This window comes from Lethenteron reissneri, unplaced genomic scaffold, assembly GCF_015708825.2.
Source record: "Lethenteron reissneri isolate LAM-NWPU_2019-01 unplaced genomic scaffold, ASM1570882v1 scaffold_1392, whole genome shotgun sequence".
Classification (NCBI taxonomy): Eukaryota; Metazoa; Chordata; class Hyperoartia; order Petromyzontiformes; family Petromyzontidae; genus Lethenteron; species Lethenteron reissneri.
The window spans coordinates 55,301-68,611 of record NW_026891105.1 but is presented as its reverse complement, the minus strand read 5'-3'; the positions used below and the strand labels follow the sequence as shown (position 1 = coordinate 68,611).

The 13,311-nt window shown below is 53.6% G+C and overlaps 1 pseudogene; it reads right to left on the bottom strand.

Annotated features, from left to right (window-relative positions):
• Positions 1–2,711: 2,711 nt before the first annotated feature.
• Positions 2,712–11,491, bottom strand: LOC133362160 (endothelin receptor type B-like; annotated as a pseudogene).
• Between the last annotated feature and the right edge of the window lie 1,820 nt (positions 11,492–13,311).

The following is a 13,311-nucleotide window of genomic DNA, read 5'->3' as shown; positions in this document are numbered from 1 at the left end:
TCAAGTCGATGTCTGTATGTGTGTACTTGTGTGTGTGAGTCCATGTGTGTGTATCTCAAGTCGATGTCTGTGTGTGTGTACTTGTGTGTGTGTGTGTGTGAGCCCAGCCACCGCATGCCTAAACAGCTTTTGTTCGGCCGGATCGAGGGGGCTAGACGGGCGCGGCACGGGCTGGAGAAGAGATGGAGTGATGTGGTACAGGAGGACGTGGAGCTGAGCGGACTTGCCGATGACTGGTACCAGCGGTGTCAAGATCGGCCTCAGTGGTGGAGGCTCGTGAAGGACGCTACTGGGCAGTTGGAGGCAGTCGCCCTCCAGCAACAACGGAGGGCGGAGGAGCGACGCTCACAACAACGAGCGGAGCGCCGGGTGGCTAAAACACAGCAAGTTGGTACAGTAGGGGGCACAGGTGGTGCATCAGCCAGTCATCTCGGTCATCTCGGTCAGTCGACCCGTGGCACCTGCTGGGTCTGCCCCGTGACCTCCTGCCAGCGGGCGTTCGACACTTCATGTGGCCTCAAGGTGCACTTGGCCTGGCACAAGCGTCGTGGTGACGTCACCGCCACTTAGTGGCGAATGACTGTTGTTGTTGTGTGTGTACGTGTTGATGTTTGTAATTGCAAGTGCACATTAGGCACAGGCCTGAAGCGGAGTTTCTTGCTTGAGGGTCACGTGACAGCCCGTCCAGCCGCCAGGTCACGTGACTTATCGACCCTCGAAAGCTTCCCCATCTGCCCGTCTGTCTGCCCCGTGGCCCATCTCCCTCCCTCTCCCTCCTCATCTCTCTCGCTCTCACGCGGACAGCTGGGGAACCACCACCCACCACCACCACCACGCACAGCACACACACGACCACTGCTTTCTTATTAAGATAATCTGTTCATCTGCTCTCATGAGAATGAGCTCTTTTTTAAATCATTTATATTAAGTTCACTTGCTTGCTTGCTTACGACCGTGCAACTCTTTCGGTCGTTTTTTAACCCACTTCCCGTGATCCAATCGAGCTGATATTTTGCACACAGACTCGTTGTGCGAGACAATTAATGTTCGTGAAATTTTTTTCAAAAATTTTAAACTGTTTAGGGAAAACAAATTAAATATTTAATTACCAATTGCTTAATGGTGGCAGGCAATCATCTGACCCATAGGTGGCAGCCATCTCAAGCCAGAGGACGAGAGGACTCTAGCCGCCACGCATATAAAGGATTTAGAGTGAAAAACTTTGTTTTTACGGGTTATACTTATTAAGATAATCTGTTCATCTGCTCTCATGAGAATGAGCTCTTTTGTTCTGTCTTCTTCCGTCTCTTGTTCTACGTCGTTTTTCCTCCCTCCCCTGCACGGTCTCTCGAGCTCTGTCACTCTTCTCTTCTTAACCCCGATGCTTTTGCTCTTTCTCGCTGCGTAAGCCTTCACATGTGTGGCCCTCTCTCGACACATCCAAATATTAAAAAGTATAACCCGTAAAAACAAAGTTTTTCACTCTAAATCCTTTATATGCGTGGCGGCTAGAGTCCTCTCGTCCTCTGGCTTGAGATGGCTGCCACCTATGGGTCAGATGATTGCCTGCCACCATTAAGCAATTGGTAATTAAATATTTAATTTGTTTTCCCTAAATAGTGTAAAATTTTGGAAAAAAATTTTCACGAACATTAATTGTTACGCACAACGAGTCTGTGTGCGAAATGTCAGCTCGATTGGATCACGGGAAGTGGGTTAAAAAACGACCGAAAGGTTTGCACGGTCGTAAGCAAGCAAGCAAGCCCGCAAGCAAACAAGTGAACTTAATATAAAGGATTTAAAAACACCGCTTTAGCTCCACGTGTACGCGTGCGGCATGTTTGAACACACACACACAGGCGCATTCACGCATCCATCAGTAAATGTCTATTTACATGTATTCACAAACATGTTGCGTAGACGTTGTTTATTTGAACGTGCAATATTTTTGTGTGCCTCTTGAAAGCAACTCTGCCCATTGATGCGAGACACACATGTATGATTGCAAATGTATGTACGTAACTAACGGAAGTAAAGTCCCACCACTGTAACATTACCCCGGTTCTTCGGCTCTTTCGACTACTTTGCAAAAGAGACCGGCGCCGGCCAGAACACAGCCAGCGACATCCTGTCAACGTCCGTACGCTGCGCCTGATCGTGCCAAGGGACAGGCAAAGTTGGACAAGTGAAAGCATCAAGGAGGCCAAAAAATAAAATAAAGTTGCATCAACAGTTGGCGAGCGAGCGCTCCCCCCGCCGTGTTGCTGCGACATCGACGTCTCAGCAAGAGAGACGCGAGTGGTGAGGGGGGGTGGGGGGTGGGGGGTGGGGGTGGAGACAGGGAGGGAGGCGAGCGAGCGAGGGGGGACCCCCCAGGCCGTTGGGAAGCAGCCCAGTTGGGCGAAGTGGCATGCGCTCGTTCCGCTCGAGCGAGTGCTTAAACACCCCTCCCCCCATCTCTCCTCCCTCTCTCTGGCTGTCTGTCGCGCCAAGCCGTGCAAGCGCACGTCACGCGACCGGCCGCGATTGCCTCGCTAAGCCGTTCGCGTCGTTTGCTTTCACCGTCCTCCAGCCAAGCCGGTCGCCTGGCCCACGTGGCCACGGCTGTCTAGTTCACTTCGGCCCCCGTTGCCCCACCCCCCCCCGGCAACTCTTCTCCCACCTCCCCTCCCTCCACATCCCCCGGGGGGGGGGGGGGGGGCCAGCTCAGCTCAAGTGAGGATAAACTTGTTGCTGGAGCGGGAGTTGCTGCGGCCGAGCGGGCTGGCCGGCGCCGCCACGGCCTTCCGCTGGAGCGCCGTCTGCTTGTCGCCCAGCAGCAGCACAGGCAGGACTGTGCACGGCGGCGACGACGAGGAGGAGGAGAGAGAGTTGGAGCGAGGAGGGTCGGCACTGCGACGAGCGACGTCAAATTCGCTCTCGCCGCACGCAAAGCGCTCGCCACACATGAACCCGCGACACCTTCGCCGATCTCGTCAAGTGAGCGTCAACCCATCACGCCAACTCCGCTCATCATCCTCACAGCAGCAGCAGCAGCAGCGGCGGCAGCAGCAGCAGCAGCAGCGGCAGCGGCGGCTTCTGACTGCTCGCCATCGAACACAGGCGGCGGTGGGGATCACCGCATCGCGCGGCGCTTTCAGACGCGCTTCTGCGGCCGTCTGCAACGCTCTTCCTTCCGATAATAGGAAGCCACTGGAGCTACGCACTTTTAAATTATCCACGTTGACAATCTCATTTCTTTAGAACTGCTTTTTGTGCTTAGTTTGTTGTCCTTTCCCCGCACCTCTGGTTAACACTAACCGCTACACCACCGCTCCCCTAAACACACACCCACTCACGTACACACATGCAAACATACATACTTGCATACAAACACACGTAGTAGATACGCATCAATTCACGAGACCCGTATCAGTTTGAATTCGTCACGCGAACGTGCAACGTGATCGTCAGACCTGTGCACCAGCGGTGATTGTTGTTGTTGTTGTTGATGTTGTTGTTGTTGTCGCGGTTCCCGAGCACCGGCGATTGAGAAGCCCCCCCGTGATCTAAACGTGACGACAGAAACGTGGCCGACGCCACCAAACGCACCTTGAAGCGGTTCCTGAACTTTGCGCTGACGACGTAGAGGGCGACGGGGTTGACGCACGAGTTGAGGGTCGCCAGGTTCATGCCGATGTAATTCAGCACGAGCAGGAAGCTGCAGGGGGCGGTGGTGGTGATGGCGGCAGAGGACACACCCGTTTTGAATCAGGAGCCAGGAGACCTTCACATTGCATCGGGGCCACGCACAGAATGCACCCGTAGCCCAACCGTGACGAACACAGCCACGCTCCGAGCGGCGTGACAACGACACGCCGGTGAAGCGGTGATCGCGATCGGATCAGAATCTCAATATTGATTTGGACTTGGAGGAGGAATCCGATGAGCTACGAAGCTCTCTCCCCGCAGCTGTCCCGTAGGGGCGCGACAGAACGTCGCAACAGCAAACTACGCTAATGAGTGCAAAGTGTCCTCGGTCCGGCGAGACGCCCCCCCCCCCGCCTCCCCACGCTGTTGAGCTGCGATGTTTTGTGGGGGGTCCCATCCACCCTCCCTCGTTTACCACGCCGCTCGCATGACACGATCCGTGACACGATCCGTGACACGATCCGTGACGCGATCCAGCTGCACTCGTTCACCGGCCATGTGCCGTTGTTCGCGTTAAGGGGGCCGTGTGAGAAGCAAGCCACCGGGGGGGGGGGGGGGGGGGGGGTGTAGCGGGTGCGTCGGACGTTCACAACAACGCCCTGGAGGAAACGCGGGGCTGGATGGAGTGGGGGGGGTGGGGGGCATTGGCATTGGTGAAACATGACAGAGCAGGACGCTCCTGAAACAAACCCCACTCTTGACACTCGCTGAGTGTATTCTATTGCCAAGGGCGTCGTTTGCAAAGTAGATTGAGAACGACGCCTCTTCGCAAAGAACACTTCGCGTTCAGTTCGTCGTCCTTCCCCCGCACCTGCGGTGAGCGCGCTCGGCTACGTACGGTGCCAAAGAAGTTCCACGCGCAGGGCGTGGTGGTTGCGATTGGTATTATCACTGCTGCTGCTGCTGCGATATTCACGCCAGAGGTCGCAACCGGGTACCCGATACCCGTACCCTACCCGATACCCGGCTACCCGTACCCGGCCGGGTACGGGTACCCGTTTGCGACCCTGGTGCGGCCGGGTACGGGTACGGGTAGACCGTGAGTCACTGGTGAGTCACCGTGTGTCACTCATTTCCCAACGACTTGTCTCTTCTCATAATTCAAGTTCCTAGAATCAACCCACCCGCGCCTGCAACGTGGCTTCATCCCAGAGGTCGCAATCGGGTACCCGATACCCGTACCCTACCCGTACCCGGCCGGGTACGGGTAGGGTACGGGTAGGGTACGGGTAGGGTACGGGTAGGGTACAGGTAGGGTACGGGTAGGGTACGGGTAGGGTCTGGGTACGGGTAGGGTCTGGGTAGGGTACGGGTACGGGTAGGGTACGGGTAGGGTACGGGTAGGGTACGGGTACGGGTACCCGTTTGCGACCCTGGTGCGGCCGGGTACGGGTACGGGTAAGGAATCAAAACCCGTTTGCGACCTCTGATTCACGCGAAGACGATACAATTGACTCTTCATTCTCCCATGGGACGAGGAGGGCACGAGTAGAGAGGGAGAGAGGGGGGGGGGGGACGGTTCGGGGGTGCCCCCCCCACCTGAGCAGCTCGCAGCGGTTGGGGTCCATCTCGTCGTAGACGGTTCTCTTGAGGATGCGGCTGAGATGCAGCGGCAGCCAGCACAGCGCAAACACCACCGCCAGGCAGAACACCGCCTTGCCTGCCTCCCGTTGCTGTGTGTACACACGCACACACACACACGCACACACACACGCACATACACACACACGCAAACACACGCAAACATCCGTCGGATCAACATATCGGTCGAATCAACATCTCGCAGTTTCACGAATCGTTCGGTGACAAAGTCGGAGAGCGAACGTCACGGACCCCTCCCTCCCCTCCTGCCCGCCACCGCAAATTGGTTACGTAACCGCACAACCACGGGGAGCCGTTCGGCCTCCAGCCGATGGGGCCGGCGGTACCGGAGGGAGGTCCCGAGGTTCGACACCTGCTTGAGGTGCTCGTCGATGGCGCTGCCAAGGTTTCGCTTCTTCATCCCGAGCATCTCGACGGTCGTGAGCGTGTAGAAGACCGCCGCGCAGGCCAGCGGCATGCAGAAGTAGAAGCCGAACAGCCACCAGTCCTTGGCTTTGGCGTAAAACTGCGAGGGCCCAGATAAGAGGTTTCGTCAGAGTCAGGCGGGGCGACAAATCTCCTCGTGGGATAGCCGAACACAGGGTTGGTGGAGTATCTAATTAGCTGCCTGTCTCTGTGAGTGACTGAAAGACGGACCGTGTGTCAGAGGTCGCAATCGGGTACCCGATACCCGTACCCTACCCGATACCCGGCTACCCGTACCCAGCCGGGTACGGGTATCCGTTTGCGACCCTGGTGTGACCGGGTATGGGTACGGGTAGGCCGTGAGTTACTGGTGAGTAACCGTTTGTCACTCATTTCCCAACGTCTTGTCTCTTCTCACAATTTAAGTTCCTAAAATCAACGGGTACGGCTGGATACAGGTACGGGTACCCGTTTGCGACCCTGGTGCGGCCGGGTACGGGTACAGCAACCCGGACAAAAAACATTCGGTGACGATTCACATCCCCGTTTGTGCCACCCCCCCCCCCCCCACGGTGACGGCGACGCCGGCGGTTGCCACGTCCTTGACGCGCCGCGTCGCACCTCCACGAAGCTCGTCTGCGGGATGACCATGCACGTGTCGAGCGTCCGGTTGCGGTATTCCCAGGACAGCGTGTCGAAGGCCAGGAGCTCGGGCACCGCCAGCACCAGCGACAGCGTCCAGATGGCCAGGACTTTAAGCGCCGTGAGCAGGGAGAGGCCCACGCCCTGGGGGCGGTCCCAGTGCGCGACCGCACGGTACCTGCGTAGAGGGGTCACGGGAGGGCGAACAAACACACCGGGGGTGCTTGTGCCCGCACGCGGAAAGATGCTTACATCCACGTCCGCATCGTTTAGCCCTGGGAGGCTGTAACGGCGCTGGGATCCCCCACGGCACCACCCCTCGGGGGGGAGTTGCTATACAAGGCGGTGAGCCGGAGGGCTCAGGGTTCAGTGTTTAGCTTTAACCAGTGAAGCGAGCAGACCGGCTAGATAGGCCCTGGGACTCCCCTGGATCGCCGTGCTTCTAAGGACCGACCAGGGCAAGCCAGTGGCGTGGCCCCCAGAGCCCAGAGCCGATGCTCTTGTAAGAGCCGGTCTGGTGACTCAGGGTGCCGTGATCCCAGCTTGGCCAGAGCTGGATCAGCTAGCCTCCCCTAGCCCTGTAGTGGAGGACCTGGGAGTAGGCTAGCCGGGTTAGAGACAGTGGGAGCTCCCTGTTAGACGGGTGAAGGGGCCGGTCTGGTGACTCAGGGTGCCGTGATCCCAGCTTGGCCAGAGCTGGATCAGCTAGCCTCCTCTAGCTCTCGTAGTAGAGGACCTGGGAGTAGGCTAGCCGGGTTAGAGACAGTGGGAGCTCCCTGCTAGACGGGTGAAGAGGCCGGTCTGGTGACTCAGGGTGCCGTGATCCCAGCTTGGCCAGAGCTGGATCACTAGCCTCCCCTAGCTCTCGAGTGGAGGAGCTGGGAGTAGGCTAGCTGTGACATAGATTGTGGGATCTCCCTGTTAGACGGGTGAAGGGGCCGATACCCCTTCGAGTGTTGTATACATTGGCCTGTGCTGAGTGAACCGTTTAATAAACCTACTACACCTACTACACCTGCGCAGCCACCAAAGATAAAGGCAATGACCCCCCCCCCCCCCCGTGTAGCCTGTAACAGACTGCTGTCTCGCCGGTGGCGATGTTTACACACCGCACCACGTCCTCATTTGAGGCCGAGTCTACCTAGGGAAGGCCCAGGACCGGTTCAAATAATCGTCACCGGTGTTGGCCGTGAGCGGGAAACGGGCGATCGCTTAGGGTCCTGAAGCAGAGGAGGGGGCGGCCAAGTTGGTGTTGGTTGGTTTGTCGAGGCGAGAACTCGCGAGTGAGCGGGACGGGTCTCGCTCGCAGGAGCGAGCTGGGTCGACACGGTGACACGTGCCGCATGTTTGGGAAGTGGGGATTAGTTTCGGCCGCGTCCGTCGGGTTTGGCAACCTGAAACAATGTGTACGCACAGCGGCTCACCACATCCAGTAGACAGATCGCTATGTCTGTGGCTGCTAGACGGCGCTGGTGCCATCTACAACAGTCTACCAGGAAGTCGGACAATATTCAGTGAGAAATGAGGTTCTGGGTGACACCCAAGGAATGACACCGTCACTTAATTATCTTGAATTAAAGCTTGGCTATCCCCGAGGGCTGTGGAATTGCTTAAAAAATACCGCTGTAGCCTGCTGCTTATAAGGAGCAGAAGGGAGGAGGGAGGGAGGAGGAGGAATGTAAACGCTGGAGATGTACTACGACTGTTCCTATTCTATTTGTATGTTACCAGACAGGGCCCACTCAGCTGTATACGACCTGGCCACAAACGACAGCTCAACGAAGTAGCTGATCACGTGGGGACATTTAGAGCAGCAGCCAAATAGCATTTATAATCAAGCGCATGTTTTTTTGTCTTAATTTGGAGAGAAAAACCAGAGGACTCGGAGAAAAAATACACACGACCACGGGGAGAATATGCAAACTGGAAATAGACAGCAGCAGCAGGCGTCAGGGTCGAGATCAAACCCACGACTTCCTGTATACCAGGCGAGGTAGTTAACCCATTTCCATTTTTCTTCTGATTCCGTACACGTATGTCATGCACACGTATGTCATGCACACGTACGTCATCGGAACGGAATTGGAAGAACAACTAAAATAAAATTACTTTATCGGTAACCGAGGCTCCCACAAGGCCATGCGGGAGGCAGTGTGGCTATTGCGACCTCTGGGATGAAGCCATGTTGCAGGCGCGGGTGGGTTGATTCTAGGAACTTGAATTGTGAGAAGAGACAAGACGTTGGGAATCGTGTCGTCACAGTTCTCCGCGGTGAGCACGACGTCTTCAGGAACACGCCTCTCCAGACGAAGCTCACGCCAACAAGCGATTTGAGCGTTTCCGAGATTTGAGCCGTGAACGGGAACAGCGAGCGGCCGGGTCTCTCCTCACCTGTCCCCGCTGAGCACGCACAGGCTCAGCACACTGATGCCCAGAGAGGCCTTCTGCACGAAGGGCACCGTCTTGCACACGGTGGCACCGAATGGCCAGCTCTCGGCGTGCAGCTGGAAAGATAAGAACGCACCGCACGCACCCCGCAGGTTTTCTCTGGAAATGAATTGAGGAAATGAATTGGGGTCCTCCCAAACATCAACAACAACTATACTCTTAGTTCTTTCGGTAAAGACACGTATGATTCCAAAGAACACAGGATGAGATGTTACTATCCTTTGTGCAAGCACTTCCAAGAGTTCATGAACAGTGAGCCTGGTGACATTTGGGGAGCGCATCGTCAGTAGTGTACCTTTGGTTCCTAGGGTGTTTCGGCCTTTCACACGATACACCCTCCCCAAAGGCGGCCAGCGACAGGGTGATCAATCCTACGCTTGCGTCCCATTCCCAATTAGTCATAGGAGTTGCCTTGTTGTTGATAGCCAACATCCCATGGGACTATGCAAAAAATGAAATTAAAATGAATAAAAATAAAACAATAAATTCACGACGTTTTGGAGGCAACACAAGTCTCCGTCATCAGGTGGGACCGTCACAGCCAGTCACGAAAGCTTCAAATCTAGAATCAACAACAACAACAACAACAGTTCTAGATTTGAAGTTTTCGTGACTGCAAGGGTCCATGCTCTTTGGTGTTTTTCGGTAAAGTCACCATGTAGGTGAAAAATAAAATAAAAATAAATGAAATCACGACTTTTCGGAGGCAACACAAGCTTCCGTCTTCAACAACAAAAGTCTCAAGAACTTTTAGAGGCCTTTTTTGGCGGGAGGGGAGGAGGGCGGTAAAAGTCAATCGAGTTAATGATCACAACAAAGGTTTTTTGTGTTAGGTCGCGTAAGTAGAAATGTTGTGTCATAACCCTCCACCACCCGACACAGCCAGTAAGGTTTGTCACGTAAACAATGCGCCAATTAGTTGATTAATTCGCATCCTCGCAACGAGCACAGGGAGACTCCCGTGCACCGTTTACAGCCACGAGCGCTCGTGGAAATTCCACATTCCCATGACAGTGGCGAGCCTGCTCATGGCAACACCGCTGTTGACTTCACCATCTTGGGGTAAAACCAGGGGCGGTTTCTTCATTAGGGCGATTGGGCGACGCACCACCAATGTCATTCAACCACAGAGTCACGCTAGCCGTCACTGCAGCCTCTGGATATAGTCCAATCAGCGTCATGTCACGTTCTGTGGAGTACCGCCTCTTTTTGGGCGATTTCACTCCGGCTGAGAATCGCCCCGAGTGGCCCCATAGACTTACATTCAAAGATGTTTTTTTTCGAACGGGGGCGCTGCAATGCATTCTCTACGGCTTCCGGGAGGGCTCGCCCTAGCGTGCTTACGTCATCATACGTGCTTACATCATCATACGTAAGCACGTTTCATCCAACAATATAATTTGTGGCCACCTAGTGGAATCTTTAATAAAATAAACTTGAGTGGTTTGTTTTAATAGTGAGTATAGAAACAAACAAGATGTATTGTAAGAGTCACTTTATTTTTCATTAATATTAAAGAAGTGAAGTTGCCTTTACATGCTTAAGCTGTTAATGTATCCATTGCATGGGTGGACCTTATCCTTATCAATCATCCAGACATTTGCCCCCCCTGAGAGATTTTGCAGGAGCCGCCACTGGGTAAAACATTTCTTATTTGTAATTGAGGCATCGTGCAGCTGTTCTAGACTAATTTCAGGGTGCTGATTCCAAATCTGATCTCAGATTTGCTCCATCACATCTCATTTTCATGCTATCGGCATACCCTATTTTCATTGATTTTACCCGAAATTAACTCTGTCACTTATGATTGCAAGTTGTTGCGAGTCAGTGACTGCCTTAGTGTTAAAATATGGTGCTGTATTTTTAGGATAGTGTGTTTATATTATCATTTTATGTAGATATCCACATTTATTTAATATTTTTCTTCTGCATTTTTTATTGAAAATGCAATATTTGATATCTCAAAAACCTGATGTGATAGGCAAAAACTGATGCCAGATTTGGAATCGGCACCCCAAAATTAACCGTTGAAAACCTTATGCCAGAAAAAGTGTGATGACCAGTGTTATCGGCCATTATTTTAGATGTTTTGACCGAAAAAAACCCAAGAGTATGAATCCTTGCAGCCACGAAATCTTCAAATCCAGCCAGCAGCAGCAGCACGTGGCTAAGAACTCGCGTTGTTATTGACACCGCACCACGTGCGCGCGTCCTACCCCCCCCTCCTCACCTTGTACACGTTGACGGGCATGTCTAGGACGATGTAGAGGAGGTCTCCCAGAGCGAGGCTGGCGATGAGGACGCTGGTCCCGTCGCGCATCATCGACTTGTCCCCGTAGACGACGAGCAGCAGCGCCGCGTTGCCGACGCTCCCCACGAGGAAGACGACGCTCGCCACGGCCGCGTTGACGCGCTTGAAGACGTGGCCCACGCCGCTCTGCGCCAGGCACGGGGGCGGCCTCCCGCCAGCTCTGGGTCCCGGTGGGGACGCCGAGAAGGAGGAGAAGGAGGAAGACGGAGGAGGAGGAGAGGACGAGGCCATCGCTGGACTGGTCGCGGGGATGGTCTGGGCGTCTGTCCCCTGGGACTGCTCTAAGGGTGCAAGTGACGGTGGGGTTCCTTGGCCGTGTACCGAGGCCAAGCCGACCAGGGTGGCCAGGCAGAGGCACAAGAAGGTGGACGTGAGCCTCCTAGGGGTGGACATCGTGGTCGAGGTGGCGGTGTGTGTGTGTGTGTGTGGTCGCGCTGGGTGTGAACTCGTGTCCACATGCTCCTGCTGCTGCTCCTCCCGGGGCAAAGTTCACTTGGCGTGCAGCTTCCGGGTGAACAATTTTTTTTTTTTGAAATATTAAAAAACCCCCCCACGCTTTCATCTTCTTGGCTCTTTCGGTGAAGTCACGTAGAATGGAAATAATAAAATAATAAAAAGACAACAATAAAAGGTAGTATTTTATTATTTAATTATTTTTAATCTTTTTATTTTATTACTGTATTGTAAAGTTTTATTTTTATTATTTTATTATTTCCCTTCTACGTGACTTTACCGAAAGAACCAAGAAGATGAATCCCTGCAGTCACGAAAACTTTAAATCAAACCCCCCCCCCCCACGCTTTAATTAAATGTTACTGTCTCAGATGCCCCTCCCCCCCCCGTGCCCCCCCTTCCCCCATCGTCCCTCCCCCTCCTGCCACCCCCCCCCCGCCCCTCCCCCCCCCGTGCCCCCCCCCGTGCCCCCCCTTCCCCCATCGCCCCTCCCCCTCCTGCCCCCCCCCCGCCCCTCGGCGCGGCTGCTCTGAGGATTCAACAACAGACGGAGTTTGTTAAATAATAAAAGCGTGTAATAAACAGACAATAGTTTGAGTGTTTTTAAATCCTTTATATTAAGTTCACTTGCTTGCTTGCTTACGACCGTGCAAATCTTTCGGTCGTTTTTAACCCACTTCCCGTGATCCAATCGAGCTGACATTTTCCACACAGACTCGTTGTGCGAGACAATTAATGTTCGTGAAACATTTTTTTCCCAAATTTTACACTTTTTATGGAAAACAAATTAAATATTAAATTACCAATTGCTTAATACTGGCAGACAATCATCTGACCCATAGGTGGCAGCCATCTCAAGCCAGAGGACGAGAGGACTCTAGCCGCCACGCATATAAAGGATTTATAGTGATAAACTTTGTTTTTACGGGTTATACTTGTTTTACCGACTGTACTCGGCTGTTGGCTTCGCTTGCTGGGTAGGAGGTGGTGGAGTTACGCGCTCGTCGAGTTTTGCGTATAAACCCAAACATTATTGTCCTCAACACGAGCGCACAGCGGTGAAATGTAACACAAATTATACTGGGTACAATGAGATACAGTAGACTGTAAAAAATTATCACCAAAATACTGCACGTAAATAATATCATCTTCTTGGTTCTTTCGGTAAAGTCACGTAGAAGGGAAGTAATAAAATAATAAAAATAAAACATAATAAAATAAAACAATTCTCACGACGTTTCGGCCACAACGCAAGCAGCCGTCCTCAGGTGAAAACCAGGTCCGTCGAGGCGACAGAGTCTGAATGAAACAGCACACGAGCTTGGAGCATGTATATAAGCTGGGCGCCTTGACAAAGGAATTTGCATATCAAGAGGAATTTAGCATATTTATGGGATATATTGTCCTCGACAGTAAATTAAAGGAAAGAGAGAAATTGTGGTATTACTGTGATTGTATGTCAGCCGATGAGTAAGCTTCGTCGCGTAAAACAAAAAAGTGCGCGACCTTACCCAACAACTGTGGGGGCCGTTGGCCCCCGGGGTCCCTCCCGCCTGCATCCCCTATTCGTTTACGTTACCCCACCTCCCTATTACCCGCTACGGTTTCGCCGGCATTCGAACGCGACACCCCTACTATTTACAGCCTCGCGCCGCGCTCCCACGCTGCGAACATACGTGCGCACATCATCATCAATCAAACGCCGTGCTCGCAGTATAGCCCTGTGCGGCACGTTACCAATGCGCATCCGTATCCGACAC